Here is an 8,282-nt window from a genome sequence, read left to right on the forward strand (position 1 = left end):
CAATTGCCATTTGAATATCATGAACAAGCTGGACAGTAGTCTTCCCTTGCCTCCATCCTTATTTCGTCAGCCAGAACGTATGGGAAAATGACAGGACTTCTCAAATAATGGAAGACATCTGAAAGGAATTCTAATTCCACAGTATTCCCACATTCCCATATAACTCATGGCATATAATTGGCATTTTTAGCACAGACAACAACAGAAGATCAAGGTAAGCTTATTTATTTTACAAACTGATATTCCATTGTATGTTCTTTTTCCTCTATTTTTCTTCTCCTGATTCTTTGCATGAAATATGAAGAACTCACAGGTACGATTATCAAATTTATGGTGTATGCTTGCTATATCACACATTATAGTCTCACAGTTGTTTGCCCTGCAGTATGGAAGATTTGCATAGTGTTTAAATGGGAGAGATCTGTACAAACTATAGTTAAAATATTATTACATTTATATGTTTTTCTATATGAACTAGTAAAAAAAAATAATTCTATATTCTACTTTAGGGCAACATTTTACTACAATTAAATGAAAAAGCTTAGCTCTGCTACTTCTTTGAAAAGAATCATGACCAAAAAGATACAATTTTAGGAACCATAACTAGAAGATGATAAAGAAATTCTGTCTATTTCCATATGAGGTAATATCACAATCAAATATACTTTGTTGATATTTAAAATCTGTATGTCTTCCTTTTTGTAATTCTTTCATCTGTGTGCGGAATTTATAGAGGAGCTTTGAGAGAGAAAAGAATGAAGCACTTGCCTTTAATCCTGAGGGTTATTTCCTGTTGTGTTGGGGTTTTTTGTTTGTTTGTTAATTTGTTTTTTAAATTCATTATCTGCTCCCTTCCCATCACTGCTGACCATCAGTGCAGCACCGTACTTCCAGCTGTGAGCTTGAACATACTGCTCCCTGAAGCCAAAACATGTGCTGCTTTTCTGATTTAAGAACAAGGGACACTGGATTGTAAGGAAGAAGCTTAAACGTCCATTTCTTTTGAATTTCAGTGTCACTTCTGTAATGGAGTATATGACAAAGCAACCTAGGCAATATGACAAATTATAGGAAGAGCTGAAGCAACTGAGATTATAGAAAATTATCATATCTTTTAGAAGCAATACAATATTGCGTCACTTGGAGAAGTAAAAACTCTTTAAACCATGTTTAATATGAGATAATAAATAATAAACCACAGATATCTAATAAACGTACCTAATTAGTAAGTTTTTCCTGTTTCTGAGCACATGAAATCTTACGCACCTGACATTACTCCTCCTGGGGAGGGCTATCTCCTAAGAGGAGATGAATTCCCACATACAGGAAATCCAGTGCACGTTAGGCACAGACAGAAGGAAGGATGGAAGTGAAGGAAGGAAGGAGAACAAATATCAACAAGTAAAGAATAGATTGCCTTGGCAGTTGTGCAACAGACTCAGAAAAATAATTTTACAGGAAACTATTTTTCCTCCTTATGAAGTCCAGAGTATACATTTTATTGCATTGTGCATTCTCTTAATTTTCCAAGATTCAGACTGAGACGCCAGCAGCTGACTAAAAGTTCTGCAGTGATGTCTAAAATTAGTATTAAAAAATCTTTTTCTTTTCATAAAGTTTATATATCAAGAAGGAAATTTTAAATAGTTACTTCTGTAGAGAAGAACTAGCAGATATCAAAAATCTAAAAAACACCAATCAAATATAAACATGTTTCAGACTGAACTTAGCTTCACATAGACAATGCACTGCACAGAGCAGAAGAAATCTTACAAATTATGTGAATCTGTAAGTTACAGCATTATTGCATCAAAGCAGTAGTTTAGGCATCTTATTGCTAACTGCCAGATGTTCTGCGTTATTCCATGTTGTTAGCCATAGTAGTGAATTTCCTACCACTTCGAACAAATTATCCATTCCAATTGAGCACATTTGTGATACAGTCAGAGTAAAGCTTTCTTTTAAATTTGGTCGGTTTTATTCTTCTGCCTTACTGTAAAGTAATACTTTATTGTGTATGGATTTTTGCACACCTTAAGGTGAAAAAATGCAACCACTCATTAACACGAGGGTATTAAAAGTGCATTTAGCCTGGACTTTGATGCATTTTTGTTTTATCTATCATATCCAGCTGTAAGCAGAAGAGACAAGTTAGTCCAAGGACATAATGTCTTTCAGGCTCTATAGCACTTAGCAGGTTACAGGGCCTCCAAGGCCTAACAGATTTAACCAAGACTTTTCACACAATCAGGTAAAGAAAGCTAGGCCAGTCAGCAGACGTCCCATTCAGATAACAAAGAGAATATTTTAGTGACAATGTGAGAAAACAACAGTAAAAATGGTAAAAAACCACTGAACCATAGCTCTCTTTTTTTCTTAACGAAGAACCACAGACTGGAGTTTGTCCATAATATTTGCTCAGTCTACAGTAAAGAGAAAGTCAGTCAGATGAGCTTTCTCATGAGATACCCAGAGAAACTCTCCTCAGAAATGACTACATCAGTGCTGGATAATCTGCGATGTCTTAATTTCCTCTATTCATTTGGGATGAATTCACTGATGATCACTTAAAACACCAAGCTTAATTCTTGGCATGTCTGTCATCATTCCACTGATCTATAACAAAACAGAACTGTGTTTGTATCTTCAGTTTCACCTCACCATAATGGCAGTATTTAGTGTACTCAAGGCTGAGTTAGCAACGTTAAAATTTGCAAACAAGGGCTGGCTATTAGTGCCTGACATGGCTGCAGTCAGTAACAAACAAGCAAAAAGGTGCAAGGACTGTGAGGTGAACAAATCCAGCTTGGGCATTTGTTAAGGTCATTTCAGTTCTTCAAGTGGCTCTTCTTAAGAGTCCATTACCTCAGCTAAGTCCGCTCAGCAAACCATAATAATGATGGAGATAACCCATCTGAAGAAACCAATTTGGGGTGTGGTTTTGAATTTGGATTGGGGAAAAGATGACTACAAACCCCATGCTCTTGCTCTTCTCTACAGCCAAGTTTAAATAAAGAAGAATAGTTTTCAATTATCTTGGACCACATTTGAATGGCAAGGGAACTGTGAATGAAAGACATTTACAAAGGAGACTGTTAAACATTAAAGTATAGTATAATCACTGTATGAATTAGTCATAGCCAGTTTAGACACTGTCCAACCCACTTTCCAACCATCTGCAACAAATGTGCTCCATAAAAACAGAACCATATGGAAAACAAGCTAGCAATTAACACAGCTTCTATGCATACCTCTAATACAGCACAGATTTCAAACTTTGAGTGAAACTGACTGCTGAATTACTTCCATATTGCTGCTGTTTAGACCTTGGCAACACATATTTATCCTCACTCACTACAGTATGTCATCCCAAGATACTGCTATATCATCAAAATAAGCATGAAAAAACCACCCACAACTGAGCCACTCATTGTGGTTTATAGCCCCTGTTAATAAAATATTTGCAGATCAAAGTATAACAGACTTTTTCAAAGCTGCATAATATGTTACTTACCAGTCAGTATCAAAACTAATAGCTAATGCAGGGCAAATCGATTAATTTAATTGCTAATTGGTAACGTCTTGTACTGTTAAACAAAACTGCTTCAGGATTGAGTCCTGAGAGTTTTCTGCTCTCCCAGATTACTTGAAAGGGCTAAAGATGCAGCACTTAATATTGCTATCATTTCCCAATAGAAGGGGGCATGCATAAAATGTAGATCCAAAATACAGAGCCCTAAAAAATGCTCATAGACGATAACAATTTTATGATTTTTCTTTCAATAACACGATTATACTTTATAGCTGTAGATGTGTACTAGATAAAGTGAGACCTCCTATAAACAAAAATGATACAACTAAGCAAAATGTTTTGTTTCCTTTCTCAGTGTAAAATGCAGTGTCCAGTATATACTGTATTCTCTTCTATCCAATCTATCAGAGCTTTTCAGCGTGGCTCTTTAATACAAGCTACAGGCTTTTGTGCTTTTACGCTCAGCAGCTCAGCCCATGAAGTTGATCAAGGTAATGAAGGCTCATAGACTCATCTGGGTTGACAGGAACCTCTGAAGGTCATCAATTCCAGCCTCCCATTTAAAGCAGCTCAGGTTGCTCACGGACTTGTTCCATCAAGTTTGGGAATTCTTTAATGAAGGGGACATTACAAAAGAAAATCAAAGCATTGTACTAGAAAAAAAAAATCCATAACAGATTTCTGAGTATTTAAACTCCAAGTATTTAAAAAAATGAAATTTTCAGTGCACATTTTCTAGCTTTACTCATATAATAATAAAACTGGGGGGATTTGTGTGTTTTGTTTTTGGTGGTTTTGTTTTTTTTTAATAACTGGTATTTATTTAATTAAATGAAGAAAAATCATTCTAGTTAACTGAAGTTTCTGTATTTCCTCTGTTATCCAGGCAGTAGGGGGAAAAAAAAAAAAAGGAATACAGACATCACTTTCCTACAGATCTCTGAATTTTCCAAAGTGGAGCTGCTATGGAAGAAATTATGTATTATGTCAATCACTACACAGTTTCTAAAGCACTGACATTTTTGAGGTACTCTTCCATAATTCTACATCTTCCATGGGCCATACTGTTCCTAAAGACCAATGACAAAGCACAAAACTAAAAATTTAGGGCAAACTCCCCATGTGAATTTAATTCTATTCACACAGAAGCTTCTCCCCCCATTAAGCATAAACCAACAAGAAACTGAAAACAAACTCTTCCTTGGTTCTTTTCACTCCTTCAGAAGTTTCAATACTGACAACTTTAATAGAGCCCTATGACAGTAATGCACCATCCAAGCTAAATACACTGACGAAATCATATAGCTGTATGTCTACATAGAGTGTTGTAGTTGCTTCTAGGTTCTGTCCTTAGAATTGCTGATTGTGTTAGTTATGTTGAAGCCTGTATGATGTTTGGTAGTCGATTTTAATTGTCAGCATTTCAAGTCATGTAATTAAATCCAATTTTCAGTTCTTCAAAAAAAGTAAGTTCTAGAAAACCTTTTCCTGAAGAAGCTCTTGCACTTGGCCCACACACAGGTTTACGCACATTAACATAAATAAAAGAATATAAATACACATCCTTTAGAAATTCATAGTTTGGGGAGATGTTATCCACACTAGTTGAATACCTAATGTAAACAATAACTCATTTTGTCTTTAAAGTACGCCCATAGAATCCTGCAGTGACAAAAGAGATGAAGCAATTTTAAACAGGATTCTTATTACTGACATTTTTGTTTAATAAAAAGAAGTGATAGGTATATTAAAAAACAGTTTGCAAATATGACTTTAAAAAAACCATACGCTGTTATCCAAGACTGACTTTTGGCTACTACATTTATTTTCTACATTCATTAGATAAATTACATATTGGCAAAAAAGTCCAAAAATATTCAAACAGTATTAGGACTGCAAAAAATGCCATGCTTTGGAATTAGCACCTAAACTTCCTTCATATTCCATACATTCTGACTAATTAAATTCCTACTATGTTATTCCTTTTGTTTTCTTCACAGCTGTTTTTATGTATTTTCACCTGTTTCACTTCCTTTTTTGTTCAAGCAACAAAAAAGCTTAACCTTACTTGATTGACAGAAGGGAATAACAATGTTTAATTAACATCACTTCAGATGTGACAAATGTTAAAACTCAGCTCAGTCAATAAGGCTCTACGAAAGTATTCCCCCAACATTTTTAAAAGCTTTTTAAGAAAGCTTAGAACACTGTGTTCTTAATTCAAAAGCACATGCCGAGTTAATTATGGTCTTATGCTCTGACCAAAAGTAGGATTTGTGGGATTTTCTTTTTCTTAAGTCAAAGGATTCAGGAGTAATTTATGAATGATACTGAAATAATGCACAATTGAGCTGCTGACATGCTGTTAAGTTTCAAGTTTTTTGTGCTTTTTTTTTTAATGTACTGGGAGGGTCAGCATTAAGTCATGCTGACTTGAAACTCTATTTATAATAAAAACTACATTAACCAAACAATCATGCTATTTTACAGTCTTACTTGCTTTTAGATTGTTGCTCTCGACCATGTTACTTGTTTGAAAGATTTCAGCACAATTTCTGCTAATGAAAATACATCTCCACAGCTAAATAGGTCCCACAACAGTGTCAGATACACTTTCCCTAGTTATCATTTCTTTATGTACCTGATGCTTAATTCCTGTCTTCACACCTGTGTGAGCAGTTGTACTGCAGGTATATGGACACTTTCTCATGCGTTATGAGGTGCCGGTTTAGGCAATTTGTTCCACCAGGATCTTGTCAGCACTACATTTTCAGAGGGGTCACAAATTGTTTAAGGCATATACTTGTGTGCATGAGTGTAGTGAACGGCCACAATTTGATGATGTTTAATGGAAGTATTGCTATCAAGTTCTTGGGTGAATTTCAAAAAACATCCAATTTTCTTTAGATTATTGAAATGTGTTTTCAGGCTCTAACTCACGTGAGATCTGCACATCCCTCCCACACAATAGTCAGCAGGCAGAAAGGGCATTCAGGCTGACACAGCAGCAGTTTAAGAAAGGAAGAAACAAGACAGTTTTCTCCCTGACCTTCCTCTTTCCTCTGGGATATGCTCCTCAACTGACATAAAGCAGACTGAATCACACTGCAAGGCCACCCCCAGCTCCAGCCCAGCACTCCTCCAGTCTGAGCTTGGTTCAGGATATTTTCTCTGAATTCCTCTCACTATTGTAACAGTTTCTTTATTAACTTCTGTCATTAATAATAAACACTAATAATCATCAGTATTAGTGCAATGCATTCTGAAAATTATTTCTATTAGAACATTTTTAATGCCCTATAAAATTATTTCAGCCACATATAGTTCTCTAAGAAATGGCAGAATTGGTTATTCTCTAAGAAGGGGGAATGTGGAATTTTAATATGCATTTAGTTTGATCATAATATAATATAATCCTTGCCTAATAATTTTACACTTTTACCCGATTTTGTTTTTAAATCCCTTGTTTTTAGTGTTTTATACCCTTTTAAGAAATGAACAAATGAATTAAAAGTACAGCACAAACACAGATTGTGATATAATACAGATATAATGCAAATTGAGACGAAAAAAGAAAAAGCAATGGATGGGCATAAACTTATACCATGTCTTAGAATATCTTCTGTTTTAGCTCTGACAACTCAGTATTAATTCGTATGCCTTAGTTCTACCAGCGTATACAAAGCATATTTATAAACATATACTATCAAAAGTACTAACCATTAAGAGAATATCAGTAAATCTTTAAGCATTTTTTCTTCAAGTACGTAGAAGAGAGAGACTGCCAATACTCCTAAAATATTTGCGATGGTGACCCTCTCTTCTTTCACTCAATTATTTCAGTGTTATGCTTGAATAGATGAAGGAGAAAAAGGCTTATTGATTATTCAGTCAGTGATGTGTCTTGGATAAACAGAAAGTAGGTTTGCCACAGAAAATATCTACAATGAACTCAAGATAATTAGAGAGAAAAAGAATGACAACTCTTCATTCATCTGCTACAGAAGTTACTGTATTTCTAGCCCAGAAAAAAAAACAATTATTCAGACATTGCCTGCTCCATTTTCTATATTGTCTCCTTCTTCTGATGAACAAGAGACCTTTTAACACAGATGCAGTAGTCTTAATTTCCTTTCTGTTTTCTGCCCATAAAGACATTGCCCACTCCTGACTGACACTCAGAAACTGAAAGGGCTCTATTTACCCACAGAGCAGAGGCTCCTCAGGCCACGCAGGCCTCTCCTCTTCATCCTACCCCACTACAATGCTTCGAACCAGACCCAAAAGGAACAAACATCATGAGTGTGGAGGTAGATTAAGTTCCATTTCCACTGCAAGACCCACATGCTTCCTGAAGCTACCACATAATGCCAGTCCAGGCTTCCAGATACTTTTGTGGAGTTCCAGCAAACAATTAAATAATACAGAGAACCTGTCAGCCAAACTGTAACCAATATAGGTTAGCATTTACTTGCTGGATTGAAATCAGAGACCTTTGGGATAACAGAATCCACTTATAATTAAATATTTCCTTTGCAATCCAATCTTATGAATGGGGATGAGGAGGACAACCAACCAACTACTAATCAAACCAAACAAAACTGAGTTACAAGTGATGAAAACAGCATTTACTATTACAGAGAAAGAATAGGGAATAATAATAAAAGTAATGAGGCAGACCAAACCCAAACACTTCCATCTAGTCCAGAAATGGAAGCCTTACCATGAAACAGAGCAGGAAGAACATCAC

General features: G+C 35.5%; 1 protein-coding gene across 20 annotated transcripts in view; it reads right to left on the reverse strand.

Annotated features, from left to right (window-relative positions):
• SOX6 (SRY-box transcription factor 6) overlaps positions 1-8,282 on the reverse strand; it is a 411,364-nt gene that overhangs the window by 277,824 nt on the left and 125,258 nt on the right. The window contains exon 1 of one of the 20 annotated variants that reach the window (XM_090140517.1): positions 8,256-8,277. The exons of the other annotated variants lie outside the window; for them this stretch is intronic. The gene's annotated coding sequence lies outside the window, so the exon portion shown is untranslated. Of the gene's footprint in view, positions 1-8,255; positions 8,278-8,282 lie in introns of those variants that run through there. 20 annotated transcript variants of the gene reach the window in all.

The sequence above is a fragment of the Phasianus colchicus genome, chromosome 5 (assembly GCF_987193195.1).
Source record: "Phasianus colchicus chromosome 5, bPhaCol1.hap1.1, whole genome shotgun sequence".
NCBI lineage: Eukaryota > Metazoa > Chordata > Aves > Galliformes > Phasianidae > Phasianus > Phasianus colchicus.